The sequence below is a fragment of the Ascaphus truei genome, chromosome 3 (genome assembly GCF_040206685.1).
Source record: "Ascaphus truei isolate aAscTru1 chromosome 3, aAscTru1.hap1, whole genome shotgun sequence".
NCBI classification, from domain to species: Eukaryota; Metazoa; Chordata; class Amphibia; order Anura; family Ascaphidae; genus Ascaphus; species Ascaphus truei.
The window spans coordinates 329,405,339-329,429,163 of NC_134485.1; the positions used below are offsets into that span (position 1 = coordinate 329,405,339).

General features: G+C 41.6%; 2 protein-coding genes across 6 annotated transcripts in view; both read right to left on the minus strand.

Annotated features, from left to right (window-relative positions):
• Positions 1-23,825, minus strand: part of LOC142489892 (retinol dehydrogenase 7-like) — a 276,687-nt gene that overhangs the window by 152,962 nt on the left and 99,900 nt on the right. The window contains exon 1 of one of the 3 annotated variants that reach the window (XM_075591459.1): positions 12,314-12,448. The exons of 1 other annotated variant lie outside the window; for it this stretch is intronic. The gene's annotated coding sequence lies outside the window, so the exon portion shown is untranslated. Of the gene's footprint in view, positions 1-11,549; positions 11,616-12,313; positions 12,449-23,825 lie in introns of those variants that run through there. One more of the 3 variants, XM_075591461.1, reaches the window with a different exon arrangement.
• Positions 1-23,825, minus strand: part of LOC142489891 (retinol dehydrogenase 7-like) — a 147,274-nt gene that overhangs the window by 23,556 nt on the left and 99,893 nt on the right. The window contains exon 1 of one of the 3 annotated variants that reach the window (XM_075591455.1): positions 12,314-12,403. The exons of 1 other annotated variant lie outside the window; for it this stretch is intronic. The gene's annotated coding sequence lies outside the window, so the exon portion shown is untranslated. Of the gene's footprint in view, positions 1-11,549; positions 11,675-12,313; positions 12,404-23,825 lie in introns of those variants that run through there. One more of the 3 variants, XM_075591454.1, reaches the window with a different exon arrangement.

The following is a 23,825-nucleotide window of genomic DNA, read 5'->3' on the forward strand; positions in this document are numbered from 1 at the left end:
AGGGAATGAAAACATTTTTGTCCATGGCTTTGGATAATATTGTATTGTATTGTATTGTATTGTATGTCTTTATTTATATAGCGCCAAAAATGTACTCAGCACTTCACAAAGTATACAGTACAAGGAATTATAATAGTATAGTAAGTGCAGCAAAATCAGACAATAGGAAAGGAAATCCCTGCCCGAAGAGCTTACAATCTAAGGTTTTAGGGGAACTTACAGGTGAGGGAATAAGTGCTGTAGATGGCAGTGAGTGGCCACAATGGGCGATAGGAGTGACTGGGTGTGGGATAATAGCCATGAGTGCAGGTTATTTGGATGTTTGATTTATGGGGCGAGTTTTAAGGTTAGTTAGTATTTAATTAAAAGGTTGATACCATTTGCATTGGAGGAGATGGCAGTGAGGCATTAATGAGAGCAAGTGTGTATTGGGAGAAGAGAGATTGGCCTGTAGTTTGAGACTTTGTCCCCACTTTGTTTGAGTTTTGTTTTTGTCCCCACTTTTGAAGATTTGGACAACTCTGGCAGTTTTTCCAAGTCTTAGGGGATATGGCCTGTAGACAGGATAGAGTTGATTATGGAAGGAATTGGTTTGACAATGGATGAGGCACAAAGTCGTAGGAACTTAGATTGTAGCAAAGTCAAGTCCACATTGGCTGCTTAGTTTTAAATTTGAGGAGCGTTAATAGGGGATACCTCTGTCTATATGCGGATGTTAAGACAGTAGTAAACACATTGATACAAGAATTTATTCCTAGGTATAAATTATCTCCCTATGAGACACTTATGGGATGACATAACTATCAGTAGTTCAAAGGAACAAATTAAGGACCATGTTAATGATAATAAAACAATTAGTAAGGATTGTATGCAACTAATACATTTTTTGAGTCTCTCTATGCACAGATCAAAGTTGAAAGTGCACCTACGCGAGACAGAATTAAAGATCAAGCATTTCCTACGCAAGCACGCTCTTCATCCCAGATGAGAAGACCATTTCAAGTACTACTTACCAGTAATACCGCAATTAAAGTGTCAGAAATTTCTTCCTGGATCCATGTGGCTCACGTAAAGCTCATCCAGCTCCACCAAAGTCACCCAAAGTACTGCCACTTCAAGTTAGCGTTTTGAAGGGTAAAAATAAACACTATGACCATTAATCCCCGAGGGAAATAAGACACCAGGTTGAGACCCGGTCTTATCAGAACATTTTCTTTTCTTTTTAAGGACTAAATATTCTATTTTTAGAATGTGTGTTTAAGTTAGAATTTTAAGATGTATGCACCATTGGGTCTGCGAAGGTATAACCCACAGAGAGATGACAAGCTTGTAGTGGGAATGCTCTGTGGGGCCTTGTAACAATACTCATCTTCCTGTGTTCCTTATACATCGCAGATATCTATCACCATGGTCAAGGTAAAACTACACTAAGCAGCATCTCACCCACAAACACCACAAAGTCCATTGGTTCCCTGGAAGTGAGGCTTGTGAATACTCTTGAATGTAATAGGTAGGGAGGGAGGGAGGAATGGGGGAAGGAAAAGGGGAAATCCTGCTCAGCTCAAATTGATTTACTTACTAGAGAGGTGCTATCAGGGTTAATACATATGCGTGAGGGGGGGGAAGGACCAGAACCCTAAGTGATGCACTCAACTCTACTGAATGAAAATAATAAATTTTTATTAATATATATAATGAAGCAAACATGAAAAAAAGGGTGTTTAAAACCTAAAATAATGTACTGAAGAGATCCTGGTATTGAATCTCTATGAATGGTCAGATGGCATTGATATACATCTTAAGATAGCCATTCATGCTAGAATAGATATGCAGTTGTATCTCACAGCACTTTGAATATAATTGCTCATTAAAGTAGACACTTTGTGCAATCCTGAAGGGTATGAGTATATGGAGTTGTTAATCCTAACAGGTCGTGAGATACAAAAGAAAGCTGGGAGCACTAGTTAGTGTGACACTGTACTGTCTGCACACGTAAACTAGATGCAGTCCCAGACAGGAAGAAAACCCCTATAATGGTAAGCAGACACCTGGGAGAAGCGTCGCTATGGAGCTGGTGATAGTAAGTTTAAAACCCCAATGGGCAATCTGGTGATTCAATAGGGCATATGCACACCCCAGTCCACTTACATGCACACACGGTATTGAATATACCGGCAGATACTTCCTGTGAGGTGATCGCAACTCTGCATGCACACGTGATGGGCCCTGGCCGGTGTAAGGTAGAAAGACCTAGTCGTCCCTATCACTTGCTAGTGGGATCCACATCTGTGGCCCACATCAGAGTTAAACTGTCACATTCCTATACTAGCTGACCGGAGGCAAACTCCTGTGAGTATGCAGTACATGCGACGTCGCTATGACGTCATCCCGACGCGCGTTTCGTTCCAAGGCAAGGGAACTTCTTCGGGGGAGGGGAGGCGCCCTGAACAGACCTGAAATTTATACCCTGTGGTTGCCGTGGTGATCTGGTGACGTATTTGGGTAGGAGTCTCCCTTATTACCATATATTATCACCACGGCCCGTGGTATTTACTTGCCATACATAGTCTGTAGCCAGGGTGTCCCCTTGAGTTAAAATTAGGCAATGATTTTAAAAATGAAACTAATGGATGCAAAATGACTGGTGTTGTTTTTATAGGATGAAGATAGTGGGCATTCCCTGTTATTGTGATTGTATAGTAAACACAAGTATTCTTTTCTATGCACATATGTTTACATAAATGTAGTAGGGTAGACCTAAGGTGAGTATATATTAATGTTAATCCTATTCTACATTATTATAGGATGCCTTAAGGTCAAATGGCATGACATGGGGTAAGTTCACAGAAATGCACAGTAATTGAAATCTTCATTTAACCCATGTGGTGATTGTGTGCCAAGAATGAAAATCCACCTGGCCTCTTTCCTAAGTAGGGCATTGTCAATGTCCCCTCCTCGGAGCCCAAGTGACACATGTTCAATGCCTTGGAAGAGAACTGATGTGGTATCCCCATGATGTGACAGATTGATATGTCGTGCCAATGGTGTGTCAACTTCATTCCTAATGGTGCTGGCATGTTCCAAAATGCGGCGACGTAGTTGGCGTGAGGTTTTGCCAACATACATCAAACCGCATTTACATGTCGCTAAATAAATGACCGCACATGTTTTACAATTAAAGAATTCCCTAATTGTATATGTTCTTGACCCATTAGCATTTTTAAAGGTTTTCTGGGGGTTAATAAAACTGCAGGCTTTACAGGCCCTACACTTGAAGGTACCTTTTGTAGTGTTTGTGAGCCAAGTTGTGGTAGTCGGTGTTTTGTAATGGCTATGTACCAATGTGTCAGACAGATTTTTTGGTCTCCTATAGGAAATAGACGGAGTGTCAGAGAGCACTGTCCTATATACATCATCCTCCAAGAGGATGTGCCAGTGTTTATTGATTATTCCTTTTATCTCTCTCCACTGTCTGCTGTACGTACCAATTATTCTAACTGTACTTAGTTCGTTGTCTGGTTGTTTGCTACCATACAGCAGCGTATTACGGTCTGAATGCTTGGCCCGTTTATACGCTCGATTAATGCAGCTCTTACTGTAACCCCTATTAATGAACTTTTGACTCATAATTTTGCATTGTTTCTCAAAATCCCTATTCGTTGAGCAGTTTCTTTTAGCTCTAAGAAATTGTCCCACAGGGATGCCCTCAATCTGTGGTCTGGGATGATGACTAGTGAATAGTAACAGATTATTAGTGGCTGTGGCCTTGGTATGAACTGTAGATTGTAAAACGCCCTGTTCATCCTTGAAAATTTCCAGGTCCAGAAAGGTAATTCTGTCCTGGTTAATTTCACTCGTGAGGCGTAAATTGTGGTCATTACAGTTCAATGCCGTCACGAAGTCATTGAATTCTGCCACTGTCCCATTCCACAGACACAGCACGTCATCAATAAAGCGTGACCATAATTCGACGTGCTGTGTGTGTATCTGCATCTCCTGGGTAAAGACTTTCATCTCCTCCCACCATCCAAGGTAGATGTTAGCGTACGTTGTGTCTTTGGATATCTGTATACCATCTATTCTATTCAGATATCCTAAGGAGAATAGATGGTATACAGATATCCAAAGACACATTTCTGGCATCATTAGATGTGGAATCTCTGTATACCAGCATACAACACTCTGTGGGAATTGGATCTGTGTCACACTTTCTGAGAGCTCGAAGCTCTGAGTGTTTAAAGCATAATGAATTCATACTCGAGCTTCTTAATTACGTCCTTAAGCATAATTACTTTCTGTTCAAGGGCACCTTCTACCACCAACTCCAAGGTACGGCGATGGGCACCACGTGTGCACCAACGTACGCTAACATCTACCTTGGATGGTGGGAGGAGATGAAAGTCTTTACCCAGGAGATGCAGATACACACACAGCACGTCGAATTATGGTCACGCTATATTGATGACGTGCTGTGTCTGTGGAATGGGACAGTGGCAGAATTCAATGACTTCGTGACGGCATTGAACTGTAATGCCCATAATTTACGCCTCACGAGTGAAATTAACCAGGACAGAATTACCTTTCTGGACCTGGAAATTTTCAAGGATGAACAGGGCGTTTTACAATCTACAGTTCATACCAAGGCCACAGCCACTAATAATCTGTTACTATTCACTAGTCATCATCCCAGACCACAGATTGAGGGCATCCCTGTGGGACAATTTCTTAGAGCTAAAAGAAACTGCTCAACGAATAGGGATTTTGAGAAACAATGCAAAATTATGAGCCAAAAGTTCATTAATAGGGGTTACAGTAAGAGCTGCATTAATCGAGCGTATAAACGGGCCAAGCATTCAGACCGTAATACGCTGCTGTATGGTAGCAAACAACCAGACAACGAACTAAGTACAGTTAGAATAATTGGTACGTACAGCAGACAGTGGAGAGAGATAAAAGGAATAATCAATAAACACTGGCACATCCTCTTGGAGGATGATGTATATAGGACAGTGCTCTCTGACACTACGTCTATTACCTATAGGAGACCAAAAAATCTGTCTGACACATTGGTACATAGCCATTACAAAACACCGACTACCACAACTTGGCTCACAAACACTACAAAAGGTACCTTCAAGTGTGGGGCCTGTAAAGCCTGCAGTTTTATTAACCCCCAGAAAACCTTTAAAAATGCTAATGGGTCAAGAACATATACAATTAGGGAATTCTTTAATTGTAAAACATGTGCGGTCATTTATTTAGCGACATGTAAATGCGGTTTGATGTATGTTGGCAAAACCTCACGCCAACTACGTCGCCGCATTTTGGAACATGCCAGCACCATTAGGAATGAAGTTGACACACCATTGGCACGACATATCAATCTGTCACATCATGGGGATACCACATCAGTTCTCTTCCAAGGCATTGAACATGTGTCACTTGGGCTCCGAGGAGGGGACATTGACAATGCCCTACTTAGGAAAGAGGCCAGGTGGATTTTCATTCTTGGCACACAATCACCACATGGGTTAATTTAAGATTTTAATTACTGTGCATTTCTGTGAACTTACCCCATGTCATGCCATTTGACCTTAAGGCATCCTATAATAATGTAGAATAGGATTAACATTAATATATACTCACCTTAGGTCTACCCTACTACATTTATGTAAACATATGTGCATAGAAAAGAATACTTGTGTTTACTATACAATCACAATAACAGGGAATGCCCACTATCTTCATCCTATAAAAACAACACCAGTCATTTTGCATCCATTAGTTTCATTTTTAATATCATTGCCTAATTTTAACTCAAGAGGACACCCTGGCTACAGACTATGTATGGCAAGTAAATACCACGGGCCGTGGTGATAATATATGGTAATAAGGGAGACTCCTACCCAAATACGTCACCAGATCACCACGGCAACCACAGGGTATAAATTTCAGGTCTGTTCAGGGCGCCTCCCCTCCCCCGAAGAAGTTCCCTTGCTTTGGAACGAAACGCGCGTCGGGATGACGTCATAGCGACGTCGCATGTACTGCATACTCACAGGAGTTTGCCTCCGGTCAGCTAGTATAGGAACGTGACAGTTTAACTCTGATGTGGGCCACAGATGTGGATCCCACTAGCAAGTGATAGGGACGACTAGGTCTTTCTACCTTACACCGGCCAGGGCCCATCACGTGTGCATGCAGAGTTGCGATCACCTCACAGGAAGTATCTGCCGGTATATTCAATACCGTGTGTGTATGTAAGTGGACTGGGGTGTGCATATGCCCTATTGAATCACCAGATTGCCCATTGGGGTTTTAAACTTACTATCACCAGCTCCATAGCGACGCTTCTCCCAGGAGTCTGCTTACCATTATAGGGGTTTTCTTCCTGTCTGGGACTGCATCTAATTTACATGTGCAGACAGTACAGTGTCACACTAACTAGTGCTCCCAGCTTTCTTTTGTATCTCACGACCTGTTAGGATTAACAACTCCATATACTCATACCCTTCAGGATTGCACAAAGTGTCTACTTTAATGAGCAATTATATTCAAAGTGCTGTGAGATACAACTGCATATCTATTCTAGCATGAATGGCTATCTTAAGATGTATATCAATGCCATCTGACCATTCATAGAGATTCAATACCAGGATCTCTTCAGTACATTATTTTAGGTTTTAAACACCCTTTTTTCATGTTTGCTTCATTATATATATTAATAAAAATTTATTATTTTCATTCAGTAGAGTACTCTTGTATGTGTTTTGGCAGTACTCATCACTCTCTATGTATGTGTCATGTGCAGCAAAACTTTGATCCAGAAGTGTGTTGCACCCCCACCGAGAGGAGGGGACCACCCAGGGGCGTGTGTCGCCACAAGGAAAGGATCACAAGTCATCCTTTTTGACCATCGCAGACATTTTGTTTGTTCTAATATTCTGAGTGAATGATGTATATGATACGTGCAGGGGTTATGATCATGCATTCGCTTCTACAGATACCAAACCCCTCAATTTTCAGTAATAGAATGTTGTGCTAATTCTCAAAATATATGATGGTAGAGATAGATGCCATTTCTTTTATCTAGCATAAAGGTCGCTTGCTTAAAATAAGGTTTTTAGCATTTTGTGTATCATTTCTGTATGTTTCCATTTTGACACTCTAGCAACACCAATCAATTTATGGGTCAAGTGCCTCCAACAACCAGAATTAGGAGAAAAACACCAAATATTTCAGGGCTGAAAAGCAGTTTATGGAAAGAACAATTTTGGGCTAGTTTATTTCCAAATGTAGGAGTTGGGTTACTATACACTGGCGACACACTTTATTCGAGCTCGGCTAGTCCCACGAATTCGGGTATACCCGGGTGTATTGAGGTTTGTGACTGTTTTCTGCCCGAGTGCATTGAGTTATTTTCCGGCAGGGATTGAAGCATTTTATTCCCGCTGGCTGCAATACTGCACAGTATATATATATATATACTGCATTACAATTCATGAATTTATGCCATCTGGTAGACACGCGAAGCATTGCAGCCTATTAAATCCTAATCATTATCATTTAACAGATCAGCCGCCAATCAGCCAGGCATGAACCCAGGCTGGGAAGGCAAACGCAACGGGGCTTGTCAGAGGTGAGGAGCGGCGCATTCCAGGTATCTGCCAGGTACATACCGGGTATTTGCTCGAATAAAGTGTGTCGGTGCAGTATGTCAGGCTTAATACATTAACAGATGTGTTAGATGATGTCCTCAATCACACCACTACAGCCATTGCATCAGATTTGGCTTATGGCCTTACAAAGCAGAATGGCTTTAAATTATATTTTAGCATCAAAAGGAGGTGTATGTGTCCTAATTAAAGAACATTGCTGTGTTTTCATCCAAGATCAGAGTGGCAAGGTATTTACAGTGGCGGCCGCCTTTGGTCTCCTGCGGCCGCCACCACGAGATTTTTAAACGTGCAGGCTTTTTTCTTTAGTTTTGGTGCCACGGGCGCTTTCAATGTTCAGCACCATTACTGCTGAACGGGAGATGCGGCTGGCGCGTGGCCAAGTTCGGCTGGAAAAGCAAAATCCCCGTATTAATACGGTGATGTTGGAGGTATAAGGGGGGCATGACAGTAGGAAAGGAGGTGCAGAATGGAATCCTTTTTGGGCTTCGTAGATTTCTTTGATCACTGGGAGCGAAACCTTTGAATGCCGTAATGTGTGTGCTAGTGATACTCGTCATATATGTTTGTGTCACGTTTGTCAAAGGTATGATCCACAAATGTGCTACCCCCTCTGCAGACCTGATGCCATTGTTTGCAGATCCAATCTACAGCAGTCCCTTGGAGAAAGAAGATGCCAAGTACAGTGTTCTAACTTTAGAAGATAGTTTGGCCGCAGCGCCATACGAGACTATGACTACATTTGGCAGGCACCCTCTTGCACTGGCTTATACCCTCAAGCATTATCAGATCATGGAGCACCCCTGTGTCTCCCTACGTGTCTCTGGACTAACATCATCCCAATAACTCAAAAAGCAATGTTTTAAAGAATCAGAGGAGGGACTGACGAAGTTGAGACATAAGGGGGTCTGACGTAAACAGCATTAGGCTCTAAGCAGCCATTTTGTTTGACTACTTTTGTCAGCCATCTTGTCATTGTTTTAGTCCTTGTCTGTAATTTATGTTGTAATATGCTGGGTTTGTGTCATCCATTTTGTCTTCTGTCTGTATGAAAGCTGCATGAAAGTTATAGTGGGTTAAAAGATGTTTCGCTCTCAGTGTTTACTGATACCAGCTCTGGCCAGCCCAGCTGCAGAAGAAGGGAGGGGGCATATAGAATTAGAGAAGACTTCTCACATTTAAGTGCCAGGTGAAGTCTTGAGAAGTGAGATCAGAATTAGAACCCCTGCCTGGGGGAATCAAAGATAGAAATCATTTCTCACATTCAACCCTTAAAGAATGTATGTATCAGTTCATTTTTGTTATGCATTACAAGATTATGTCATTTTAGTTGATGCACACTTACATCATTTGTTATGTATTACAAACTTACATCAGTTTTAGTATTGTTATGTATTACAAAATGATGTAATATTTAGTGATGCGCAAGCCCCTCCAAAAAGGGGTGGAGCTTTAGTTTTTAGGGTATAAATGTATCTCATACCGTATTATCTGGGAGAGAGCTTTTGTTTTGAAGCTGTCTCCGCTGTGTGCACCTGAAATAAACTGTGACCTTGAGAAAGAGCTCACGCTCGAAACGCGTTGGTGGGGGTCTGTTTACCCCGTAATGTAGCTGTTTTTTGCATTATCCATTAAATTATTTATGTTTATGGGTACACGCTCTCTTGGAAATCAATTATTTTTCCTGTTTCCTGAGTACTAGTGCCTTTTTTTTCTTTTTACTTTTGTTACTTACCTCAGAAAAAATGGAAGCACACCCCTTGTTCTGGAAGAAGGCTGTTAGCTATGTGGATATCACCAACCCTAACGTGAGTTATTTATCATCACATGCAAATTCTCCATTCCGATATTATATGTCTGGACACTTTATTGTGAGGTCCCTTACTGCATTGTTTGTGGGGACCCTAGCCTGCTAGTCGGATTACAATGGAGTAGTGATTACCAATACGGTTGTTCCACGTGCCTATGGGTTGGCAATCCCTTATTCATTATTCAGGGGGTTACTGTATACCACAGGAATCATCATTCAACTTCATTGAACTTTATATTCATTTTTGTTTTATACAATTTTTTGGCTTGTTTTTAGAGCACCACGCATTTTTTTCTTGTTAACTGGAATCTTTAAGTGACTACGGAAGAATATGCAACACAACACAGCAATACAGGGAAAGAATGGAGGCAAAGTTGGATCAACTTTTGGAGAGAATGGAAGGGATGTAGAGGGGCATGGGCAACATTGACAATGACATTGTTGGGCTCTATTATTTTGTTTGTGTCCATCCCCCTGTATGTCCAATGCAGGAGCAGAAGGGTGACCTGGAGGAATGCCGTCCACCACCTGCACCTTCTTCACCGGAACTGGCCTGCACGCCACCAAGATAAAGCACACCACCGGAGGAAAGCATACTACCGTCACCCACTGACCGAAGCACACCTCTTCCACCAACACCTTCTGCACCCAGAGTTGTACTGGTTCAAATGAGAATCCCCATAGACCACCTATCCTCGCCCAGCGAATAAAGCACACCTGCTGCATGACCCACAGCACCCAGGAGAGTACAGCTTCAAATGTAACTCGATACGTGCACAATCCTAGACATAACGCTAACATCCCGCAGGGCATACGGGAAAAATACTTTTTGAGAAGCGCTGGAAAAGTAACCATACTAGCCCTTCTCATTATGAAACACCATGCCAGTTATGACGGGTATCTTCAGTGGTTTAAGGTGGTTAATTATGGTGGCAATAGGGGCAAGAAAGCACTGGCTCCGAATTTGCGCAGAAATATTATGGACGAAATAAAAAGGCATTTCATTATGACCCCGGTTCTTTTCCGAGCTGTGACAGACAACATAAATGTCTTTTTAAAAGGCATAAAAGGCGTCTTCCCTGGAACGCCCAAGGCTGTGGGGATGAGCACTTATTTAATTAATTTCACAATTATTAACTAAAAATATACTGGGAATGTTTTTCATATAATAAAAAAAAAGTTTTGTTTTATAAAGTGTTCACTGGTTTCAGTGTTTTAAGACGTTTTTACTCTTTAGCATTAAATGTAATACACTTACAGTAGTACTGTACATAAAGTACTAAGGTGAGTGCCACTCAACCTAGCCCTTGTCAACATGTAACATTCATTACCCATACAGCCTAGGCCTTGTCCTCATGTAACTTGCAGTAAAGGAGTGCCACTCCACCTAGCCCTTAGCAACATGTAACATGCAGTAGACATTCAGCCCAGCCCTTGTCAGCATGTTTTTCCTACAGCTAGACGTGAGGAGACACAATAACTCGTGATTATCGACTTGAGATCCTGGCTGGTATTGCATATATCAAATTTCTGCCAGGCCTTCAGGCTTCACTTCACCCAGGTTAAATCGCGGATAACTTGCGCCAGTTTCTTGGGAAATCTCACGTAAGGGACAGGCTCAGGAAAACCCGGATACAAACAGACTACATCTGTACTGTAAGTACAGATATAGGACAAAGTACCTGTCGTCTAAATTGAGTATTGGTTGAACTTGATGGATGCATGTCTTTTTTCAACCTCATCTACTATGTAACTATGTAACCTCTGGAGTTAGGTTACCATATGAGCATCCTTTGACTCCTGAATATATTACTAACCTATTGGAAGTTCCCTGTTGCTTGGAAGGAATGATACAATACAGAGTTAGATCCTATACTGGGGGCATTAATCAATTATGCGATGATTTTGGAGGATATCGCACCTCTTTATTGACCCTTTGTTTCCAGATAAAAGTACTGAGTTGGATTATATAAAACCACAATTGGTTTAGCCCTTTCTTGAAATGCTGTTTACTTACAGTATAACTTATTTTGTAAACTCAAAAAAGCATAAAAGGCACTCACCTTAAAAGGTTTACAAAGCCAAATATCTGAACAATCTCTGTAGGTCAGTGGTAACGTGGCTCCCAGCTAACAAGTCAAGCATGCACATGCACACAGAACTCTGCTGCTACTGTATAACATCTGAAGGAGGGATTAGCTCTCAAGTAAAAGGCACAGCATATTTATTCAGCAGGAAGGGGGGGGGGGGGCGAGGGAGGGAGACAGAGAGACACTAGAGGAAAAAGCAAATAGGTTCAGTTGGGTCAGGTCTGACTTAAGTTTCTCATTTAACCTATTTATTTAAATACAATGAATACTTAGAAAAACTAGTCTCTCTCTTTCTCTGTGTTAAATTCTTGTAAGCACTGAATGTGTTTCATGTTTATTCTGTTCAGTCCGATTTTAAAGTAATCAAGTCATGAATTTAAGCAATTGCCTAATTTCAAATGAGCAAGAAATACGATATTGCAAAGGAATATAAGAAGAAATATAAGGCATAAACAACCTGGACTTGAAATGATTTTATATGCATAGAATGTTCAGTGATGCAAGCGCTCTAGTGATGGATCTATTATATAAGTCTTTGTTATATAAATACACAGAACAGGTACGGGGGCTACAGAATAGATTAAACACAGTTCTTCAGTGGTATGCCGTCTTTAGGGGGACCAATAATCCCTGAAGGGGTATGGTACCAGGAATAAACCCACCACAGAGCCCCTCATTGGGATGATCCCTGGATCTAGCTGAACCACATAAATAAAACTATAGAAACTGTAACTCACATATCAGAAGTGCCCCCGTTCTGTATCCGTGCTCCGGCGTGCTGTCACTGTTGAGGCGTCCAGAAGCAATTCCAGAGAGAGTATAACGCACAGCCAAAAGGAGTGGTCCACAAGATCATAAAAAATATAAATTCCTTTATTTATCCAACAAAACAAAAGTTAAAACCTCCTAGTATATATACTCCGTGATAAAGTGCTGGGGCACGAAACATGTAGGAGGTTTTCACTTCTGTTTCTGCATATAGACAAATAAAGGAATTTTTTTTTTTTATGATCTTGTGGACCCACTCCTTTTGGCTGTGTGTTATACTCTCTCTGGAATTGCTTATGAAATTATTTTTATACTGGAGCTCCTGCAGTGCTTGGAAAACATTGAAAAGAGCTAATCTTCAGACACACAAGAGTTAAGGCATCAACAGCTGCATGCAGGTGAGCTCAGGTGAACTACGCAGCCCTAATAACACTGACTATTAATGCAGGCAAAGCTGCAAAGCTCGCTCAAATAATTTGGAGGGAAACAGGGAGGAGGAAATAAAAAAAAGACGCTGATGGGGAAATAAGGGAGGGGAGAGGAAAAATTAGTGAAGCAATAGAAGGCGGCGAGGAGGAAAAAGTAATGCTGTTATGTGTTATATGGTAAGCTCACCCAGCACAAATAGTACTGTAAAGGGAAAAAGAGAAGCGCAATATCAAAAACAACAATAAAGCAAATGGAGCTTCTCTGTTCAGTTTTAAATAAACGGGATCTAGAATACCGTGTGTAAGTAATAATGTAAAGAAAATAAAGCGCAATATAGAGTGCTAACCACACTATAACTCAAACCAAGAAATACCCAGTGAAAGTTGTGTGGAGGTGATGAAGTGAACAAATCACTCGCATAAATATCTGCAGGAGAATAGTCTGGTCACGCGTAACTGTCTTTTGAAAAATAGATAAGGAGTACATAGCGTAATATAGTTTGATGCACAAGCAAATGGATTCAATTGGGGAAAAGACACACTCACATTCTCCCAATTCTTAAATCGCAATGATGCAACTTTGCAAACGTATGCCGTGCTGCCATGTTCTTTTTAGAGAGAAGAGGCTTTCTCCTGACAACGCTCCAAAACAAACAATACTTGTTCAGTCTTTTTCTAATTGGATTGTCATGAATTTTAACATTTAACATGCTAACTGAGGCCTGTAGAGTCTGAGATGTAACTCTTGTTTTTTTTGCAATTTCTCTGAGCATTGCACGGTCTGACCTTGGGGTGAATTTGCTGGGACGTCCAATCCTGGGAAGATTGGCAACTGTCTTGAATGTTTTCCACTTTTGAATAATCTTTCTCACTGTAGAATGATGAACTTTAAATTCTTTGGAAATGGCCTTATAACCCTTCCCAGATTGATGGGCAGCAATAATTGCTTCTCTAAGATCATTGCTGATGTCTTTCCTCCTTGGCATTGTGTTAACACACACCTGAATGTTCCAGACCAGCAAACTGCTAAACTTCAGCTTTTATAGAGGTGGTCACACTTGCTTATAATCAATTAATCAAGGGCATTTGATTAGCAGCACCTGTCTGCTACTAAGCAACTTAATTACTATGGAAGCAGTAAGGGTGTACTTAGTTTTTCACACATTGCTTCTCCATTTTGGCTTTATTTTTGCTAAATAATTCATGACACTGTGTAATATACACTGGGAAAGAAACACCGGGTGGAGCAGAGACACTACCACCCGGATAAGTCCCATGATATTGCACTCAGGAACTGTGAGGGGAGAGTGCCCTGTCTAATGAGTGATATACAGTCAAAGACAAAAAATCTGGTCCTATATGTAGTGAAATATGAGTATGAGTAAATTAAAACCAAATTTATTGGGTATATAATGGAATAAAAAATATCGAACCAGATTGGTACAAAGTGAGTGTTATAAATGCCTAAAAAGGGGCTGTGCTATGAAAGTGTAACTCTAATAATAAGAGCCTGTGTAGTAAGCACAACCGGCAAGGTTTCCTGTAGAAGCACAGGTAAGTGGGTGCAGATAAATCAAGTAACAATTTGCTGACAAATACTTCTAATGAACATCATACACGATGCCGAACAATAAACCATGTAAATAAATCAATTGTGATTGTTGCGTGATTCTTGCCCAGAGCCAATAGTGAAAAACTGCATACGGGAATACTCAAAAATCCAATGGGTGGTATGTAACCACTAGTAGCCCCATATATATCCGCCGCATTATCCTATATATAAAGGAACACGAACAGTTGGGTCTCGTGTGATTTATGTTAGACAGTCAGTGGGTTTTATGTACTCATCCACTCACCCATCTACTGTTCCTTCCGTTTGTACAATTATATGAAGGATACCTGGCTCTTAAAAAACAAGAGTGTCCATACAGTGCAGTTCTTGAATAGTCCAAATTAATACTCCAAACCAATGAACCAGATCGTTGTTGATTTTGAATGTCCCCCCTATAAAGGGTTAAACAAAAACACACAAATTGCGCAGTATGTCTGGGTTGGTGTAATAGAGACAATGTGAACACAGTGCATCTACTTACAAGAATTCTCTTGTTGCTTTCAATTGAGAGGATCTGTGCTTTAACCTTTTCTTCCCTGCTGCAGTCACGAATCCCACGTGAGTTTCCTCAATCTTCTTCCTCTTTAGTCTCTCCCGGATTGGATGGTAGATAGCATAGAAGAGGAGAGAATACAGCAGGATAGTGTAGATGGTACAAAACAATTTATTTAAAAAACATAAAAACAGCCAAATGCAAACTCACATGTAGATGTGATATAAGATCAATACTAAGATGCCGTCCGCTACTTGTTAAGAAGTCCCTTTAGCCGCAACTCAGACAGGACAATGAAGACTCCTCTCTGCAGTATCTCAATACTCAGAGCTCCCCTCTCTGTCCGTGGTGAACTCCGGCGCTGGTTCTGCTGACGTCACCACCTGTGCGTCATCCGCGTGACTGGGGACTTCCTCTGCCGACGGCACCTCTAAACTCCTCCCCCCTAACGCGTTTCGTGACGTGGGGACATCACTTTCTCAAAGGATAAGGAGTTGGTGTCAACGCACACTACAGTATTTATACCCCAGGGACAGCTGTAACCCCTTGGCGTACAACAGTGCATACTGACATGATACAACATAATTAACATCTCCTATTACAAATGTTAGTCATTTAAACAAGTCAAAAGAGACTGAGCCCTGGGATTCAATGACATGTTAAATGCAAAACATAAAGACATTATCTGCGCAGTGGATACAATGTGGGTCAATCCCTTAAGAAAGAGGCTAGGTCGAATTCTATATTCAAGCCTTTAGGTGTCAGTGTCCTCAGTGTGTATATCCAGAAGCGTTCCTTCTGGATAGACTCCTGAGTCTGTCACCTCCCCTCCAGTTTATTTTAGGGCACTCTATCCCTTTGCATACTAGCCCTTCAGGATTCTATGATTTTCAAACCCTCTTTTTATATTATACACGTGCTCAGCTAGCCTACATTTGAGGGGTCTGGGGAGAACAGGGAGACGCCTCAAACATAGGCTAGCTGAGCACGTGTATAATATAAAAAGAGGGTTCGAATATCATAGGGTTTCTAATCATTTTAAAATAGCTCATAGTCAGAATCCTGAAGGACTAGTATGCAAAGGGATAGAGTGCCCTAAAATAAACTGGAGAGGAGGTGACAGACTCAGGAGTCTCTCCAGAAGGAAAGCTTCTGTATGTACACACTGAGGACACTGACACCTAAAGGCTTGAATATAGAATTCGACCTAGCCTCCTTCTTAAGGGATTGACCCACATTGTATCCACTGCACAGATAATGTCTTTATGTTTTGCATTTAACATGTCATTGAATCCCAGGGCTCAGTCTCTTTTGACTTGTTTAAATCAATAAAAACATATAACAGCATAACATGTTAGGGACATGTTACCACTCGGCGGGAACAGCAGGGCGCGGACTGGTGTGTAACTGGAATGTCCTTCCTCTGGTCTCTGGTGTATAAAATCGGAAAGCTCAACTCTGCTTGAGAAGCCTCCCTGTAACAGCCGTCAGCTCAGAGGTGGTGATCTCCTGATCAGTTCCGGGTTAGTCCGCGGCGCTTGTGACGTCATCAAGTGGCGTCCTTCTGCCGATCGCGTCTCTCCACACTGGATAGTATAGCGAGTGGAAGTCCCGAACAAAGTTTATGCAGTAAATGAAAGCCACAATGGGAATCGAATAAGATAATAAAGGAACGCGCCCTCTCCTACGCGTTTCGTATCGAAATACATCCCTGAAGAAGTATTTCGATACGAAACGCGTAGGAGAGGGCGCGTTCCTTTATTATCTTATTCGATTCCCATTGTGGCTTTCATTTACTGCATAAACTTTGTTCTGGACTTCCACTCGCTATACTATCCAGTGTGGAGAGACGCGATCGGCAGAAGGACGCCACTTGATGATGTCACAAGCGCCGCGGACTAACCCGGAACTGATCAGGAGATCACCACCTCTGAGCTGACGGCTGTTACAGGGAGGCTTCTCAAGCAGAGTTGAGCTTTCCGATTGTATACACCAGCGACCAGAGGAAGGACGTTCCAGTTACACACCAGTCCGCGCCCTGCTGTTCCCGCCGAGTGGTAACATGTCCCTAACATGTTATGCTGTTATATGTTTTTATTGATGTATGTGCAATAATCACCTTTTACCATATAAATTGATTTTTAATATACTACACCATGAGATTTTTTTGCGCTGTTTTTTCTTCTTTTCTGTACTAGTTTTGGATTGCTGAGCCATCCCATAAGAACAGCGGCATAAAACCTCCTTCCAATCAGGTTATGTTTATTTTCATTTAGGTCACAATAGCACTTATCACTCATTAATCACTTATGTGCGCAATACTTTTTTGTATCACTTTGGACTTGTTTAAATGACTAACATTTGTAATAGAAGATTTTAATTATGTTGTATCATGTCAGTATGCACTGTTGTACGCCAAGGGGTTACAGCTGTCCCTGGGGTATAAATAGTGTGCGTTGACACCAGCTCCTTATCCTTTGAGAAAGTGACATCCCCACATCACGAAACGCATTAGGGGGGAGGAGTTTAGAGGTACCGTCGGCAGAGGAAGTCCCCAGTCACGCGGACGACGCACAGGTGGTGACGTCAGCAGAACAAGCGCCGGAGTTTACCACGGACAGAGAGGGGAGCTCTGAGTATTGCGATACTGCAGAGAAGAGTCTTCATTGTCCTGTCTGAGTTGTGGCTAAAGGGACTTCTTAACAAGTACCAGACGGCATCTTAGTATTGATCTTATATCTCATCTACATGTGTGTTTGCATTTGGCTGTTTTTATGTTTTTTAAATAAATTGTTTTGTACCATCTACACTATCCTGATGTATTCTCTCCTCTTCTATGCTATCTACCATCCAATCCGGGAGAGACTAAAGAGGAAGAAGATTGAGGAAATTCACGTGGGATTCGTGACTTCAGCAGGAAAGAAGAGGTTAAAGCACAGATCCTCTCAATTGAAAGCAACAAGAGAAATCTTGTAAGTAGATGCACTGTGTTCACATTGTCTCTATTACACCAACCCAGACATACTGCGCAATTTGTGTATTTTTGTTTAACCCTTTATAGGGGGGGACATTCGAAATCAACAACGATCCGGTTCATTGGTTTGGAGTATTAATTTGGACTATTCAAGAACTGCACTGTATGGACACTCTTGTTTTTTAAGCGCCAGGTATCCTTCATATTCTTGTACATGATCTATGTGTAGGTTGACGAGATAACCTACACTGTTGGAAACCTTAGGCTGCTGTATATTTTGTGTTTTGGCTCATTTATGTTATATGCTCATTAATGTTCACATCATTCAGATATTTTGTTATCACGTTAGAGCACTAGTTTAGTTATAGGTCAAGCGCTGGTTTTTGGTGTTTCTAGTTAGCTCCTTTCCAGTTGTGCTTATTACACAGGCTCTTATTATTAGAGTTACACTTTCATAGCACAACCCCTTTTTAGGCATTTTTTTTTGTTTCAATTTTTTTATTGTTTTTTGAGAGAATGACATCGTATAACAATTATTAACATACATCTGTTACAACTTCACATTTTACAAAAGGAAGAAATATTAAACATTATATTACAACATAAATAATACTCTTGTTGTCTTCTTTTCTTATATATTAACTTTCATCTGTTGTCGTCTACAAAACTTTTCTAATATTTTTACATTTTAACAGCCTATTGGGAAAGCAGCCGCTTCCGGACATCTCTCTCACAGAGAAAATCATCAAGGATAGTAAAGAGAAAAGCAAGAAAGAAGAGGGAGGGGGGAGGGGTATGGGGGAATGAGAGGAGTGGGGGGCTTGTTAACTCCAGTTTTGTGTGGCCCATTTATTCTTTTGTTAATTGTCTGGCCATACTGGCCAAACCTTATGGAATTTATCCACCTTTTGACCCAGCTGTGCCGAAAGGAGTTCCATTAATCTTATTTCCCTGACACGTCTCAATACTGTCTGCTTGGAGGGGGCGTTTATTTTTTTCCATGCCGCAGCTAACGAGCAGCGAGCTGCTGTGAGAACGTGGCTTATTATTTTGTTCTCTTGGGGTTGTAGTCCCTCTATTGGTTTAGCCAGCACCAAGACCAGTGGGTCCACCTCTATCTCTACCCCCAGGAGTTCTCGTATCATTATTTGTATCATGATCCAGAGCCCCTGAATTTTTGGGCAATTCCACCAGATATGAGCCATGTCTCCTTTTTGCCCGCATCCTCTCCAACACAAATCTGAGGACCCGGGGAAAATCTGGCTCAATCTATTTGAGGTTAGGTACCAATGAAACAGAATTTTGGATACGTTTTCTTTTATAGTTGTGCAAATTGATGTTTTAGAGGCCGCTTCCCAGATATCCTCCCAGTCGTCCCTGTCCAAGTCTAGGTTTAAGTCTTCTGCCCATTTTAGCACGTAGCTATGCTTAGATTATACCGCAGTTGACGCCAGGCTCAGATATAAAAATATCCGAAATCAGACCTTTACAATAATAGGCTCTTCTGCATAATCTCTCAAATTTTGTCATAGCAGAAAACACTGTGTCTTTTGAGACTGTTTGTAGGTAATGTCGAATTTGCAGGTGACCAAATACTGGTAAATTTGTAATTTTATGTTTTTTCTCCAGCTCTGGGAGTGCAAGAATCGTATCTTTGGATACATAATCCTCCGCTATTATCAACCTTAGCTCTTTATATTTACTAAGCCCTTTGGGAGGCAGCCTGGTATGAACTCAGGGTTGCTAAATATGGGGGTCATTAGAGTGGGGGAAGATGCTAAATGGTATTTCTCTTTATTTCTTGTCCATATCTTCCATGTACATCTCATTGCTCCCAGTTTTAATTTATCTGCTAGACTCTCCCTTCCTCCCACGGTCCAAAGGGTTGCCGGTAGAGAAAGGGGTCCTGCGTAGGTAGACTCAATACCCAGCCAACAACTTGTAGTTGGATCATTGTTCCATATTATTACTTGTTTTAGTTGGGCCGCCAAATAGTATTTAGTGATATACGGGACTCCAAGACCTCCGCAATCTTTTGGGGCTAGCAAAATTGCTCTAGCAACCCTTGGTCTTTTATTTTTCCAGATGAATTGAAAAATTCTATTCTGGGTATTTTTAAGATTTGCTAGTGGAATGTCTATTGGTAGCGTCTGGAAATAATATAGGAGTCTTGGCAGGATATTCATTTTAATTGTGGCTATTCTTCCTAGCCAAGAGATCTGATATTCGTTCCAGCTCTGAAGCTTTTCAAATCTTTTCGAAGAGAGGGGGATAATTGTGTTGGTATAGGGTCTTAAAAGAGCTCGTTATCTGTATTCCCAGATATTTAATTTTTGCTTTTTAGGCATTTTTAACACTCACTTTGTACTAATCTGGTCCGATATATTTTATTACATTATATACCCAATACATTTGGTGTTAATTTACTCATACTCATATTTCACTACATATAGAATCAGATTTTTTGTCTTTGACTGTAAATCTCTCATTAGACAGGGCACTCTCCCCTCACAGATACTGAGTGCAATATCAAGGAACTTATCCGGATTGTAGTGTCTCTGCTCCACCCGGTGTTTCTTTCCCAGTGTTCATTACCTACCCTTGTGCACGATCTGTGTGTTTGACCTTTGGTCAATTTAGGTTGAGCGGGTTATATTTCTTTTTGCCTTGATCATGGTGTAATATGTTGTGTGTTGTTGTTCATCTGAGGTTTTTGTTTACCTAATTTTAAGACCTGCTAAGGAACAGATGATTGTTAATATGTCTTGATATTTAAAACCATAGAATTCAAAGAGGGTGTACTTTCTTTTTCACACAACTGTATATACTGTATATGTGTGTGTGTATAATGTACTGAAGGGGAATGGGGTTGGGGGGGATTACTTTCGCAACAGCTCTAATGACCAATATGTGGTATAATAGGGCTACAATCTTGGGTAAATAATGATAGCTAACTCTAAAGAAAAGGACCCCAATGACGAGAGCACTCAAACATACATTGTGTAACATACACTGGCGACACACTTTATTCGAGCACGGCTAGTCCCGCGAATTCGGGTATACTCGGGTGTATTCAGGTTTCTGATAGTTTTCTGCCAGAGTGCATTGCGTTATTTTCCGGCAGGAATTTAAGCTTTTTATTCCGGCTTGCTGAAATACTGCAATGCCGTCTAAATGCACATGGTGGCGCTTGCGAGCTGTTCTCTGTGAAGCCGTCCCCTATAATGAATTGTAATGCAGTATATACTGTATACTGTATATATATATATACAGTATACTGTATAACAACAACCCCTGTAAGCCCTAACATACTGTACAGTACTGTATATGCACATACATAAATGATACTACTGTATGGGCGGCGGGGGCGAGATGTGTTTGCAGCAGAGAGAGATCTGCTGCTCTCTCTCTGCGCAAACATCTGCACATTAAAAATTATTTGAAATACATTTTTATTGATAGTGTAGATGTGCAGGGGGTCTCCGGAGCTGAACCGCGTTGGTTTTAGGTCTGGGGACCCCGTGCCCCCCGAGATACAGGCCCCTTTAGGGGGTGCCGGTATCCCTCTGCTTGGTTTAAAGGTTCGATCACGTGACCGCGGCCTGTAAACCAAGCAGAGCAGAGGGATACCGGCACCCCCTAAAGGGGCCTGTATCTCGGGGGGCACGGGGTCCCCAGACCTGAAACCTGTGCGCTTCTGCTCTGGAGACCCCCTGCACATGTACAGTATCAATAAAACACATACATACAGTATAAATAAACACTCGTTCTTTACCTTAGCGTCTATGCGCTATGGTAAAGAAGCATCATTTGTGTACTGTATTTTAATAATATTGTAGTGAGCAGGGGGTTCCCTGAGCCAGAAATTAATGCTCAGGGACCCCCCCTGCTCCTGATCAATATTATTAAAAATACTGAAAATGCTGCGTCATTACCATAGCGGATAGCCGCTAAGGCAATGAAGGGGTTAACCCACCGTGCCCGCTTTATTGTGTGTAGTGGGTGGGGATGGGTGAGGGGGGGTATTTGGCCCTTGGTGGGAGTTTAGGACTTGCGGGGGGGTTGCGGGTGCACTTAACCCCTTCACGACCGTAGCAGTTAATACCGCTACGGTCATGAAGGGGTTAAGCCCTCCCGCTACCCCCCGCAAGCCCTAAACAAGCACCGTTGGGGCTAATACCCCATTCACCCACCCTCCCGCTACCTACAATAAAAAAAATACACACACACAGCAGCCCCACAATTAATAAATAAATCTAAATAAATAAATAAATACATGAAGAGAAATAAATATATACTGTATATATATACTGCATATATACAGTATACAGTATATATATAATAACAATCCCTATACATATACAGTACTGTATATACTTTGTATATATATACATATATATATATATATATATATATATATATATATATATATATATATATATATATATATATATATATATACAGTATACAGTATATATACACACATGATGAACCAATAGTACAAATACATGTAGAATGGTTATCAAAATCATACTGTCCTACAGATAACGCTTCTCTATACAGACAATAATAATAATCCATTTAATAATCCTAACTTATTTTACAATATAAAACATAACATTCCAATCCACACAGTACATTGCATTTACATTGTATAAATGATGCATAAAATCTATGCACCATATACATTCTGCAAATGAATGTTAACAATATATGTAATTGCAAGCTACTCTACCAGTAAATACAAACACTTCCAAACAATTCAACTATTTTAACCAATCAAGTATACAAAAATCAATATATACTGTAAGTACCAACCAGAAAACACAATTTAAAACCAAATCTAACCCTTACAATACCAAGGATTACATCTATCTAATTGTAAAAAAACTTATACATTATACACAGCATTGTTTAAAGCCCCCTCCCCCCTAATGTTTCTGTTAAACAGCTTACATTGAAGAGAGAGAGATGTAAAGGCCTAAAGCCCCCTCCCCCCTAATGTTTCTGTTAAACAGATTACATTGAAAGGAGAGAGATTTTACAGAAACACACATTAGGGGGGAGGGGGCTTTAAACAGATTACATTGAAGGGAGAGAGATGTTTCTGTTACCAGTAAATCTCCCTCCCTGCATTGCTAACCACCCTCACCCCCTACCCACATACCGTTACCCCCCCCATCCTGGCCATGGCCCCTCCGCTTCTGCAAAACAGACACAAAAATTAAAACATACAAAGTAATGTCCCCTAACCCCTTAATCACCATAGCGGTTATTAACCGCTACAGTCATGAAGGGGTTAACCCACCCTCACCCACCACTCGGGATGCCTACATACCCTCCCACACTAACCCCCCCCACCCGTGAGGCCTAACCACCCAGTCAGTACCCACAAGGGAGGCCTACCCACATACCGTTGGGGAAACACCCCACCCCCACCCCAGTCCCCACAATAAAAACAGTACAATGACCCACAATAAATAGCATTATATTTATTAAATACATTACCCACCCCCTGTGCCCCCCCATAAATACAAGATTTATTCTTTTACATTCAGGGTCCATAACGCAGCCCCACGCTAGTCCCCGGTGGGCTGGCAGGGCACCCGGACAGACCTACAGTTTACCAGCAGCATTCTACAGGTTCTGGAGGCCTGCTGGTGGATCCTGCCAGCACCATGGCACCCAGGTGGTCTCCTTGGGTCACCGTGAGCCACAATTGGGTCCCCACGGTAGGCCCAAGGATGTCTGGGAGCCCCGGGTCAAACCCACAGGTGTCTGCGGGGCCTCGGGTGGTTCCCATGGGGGTCTGGGGAACTCACGGGTGCTCACTACGGGTCCGCGGTGCCCCCACAGAAGTGGGACCACACATCATCATCCCCGCACCTACGGGTCGGAGGTGCCCCCACCGAAGTGGGACCACACATCGTCATGCCCGCAGACTACGGGTCCGCGGTGCCCCCACAGAAGTGGG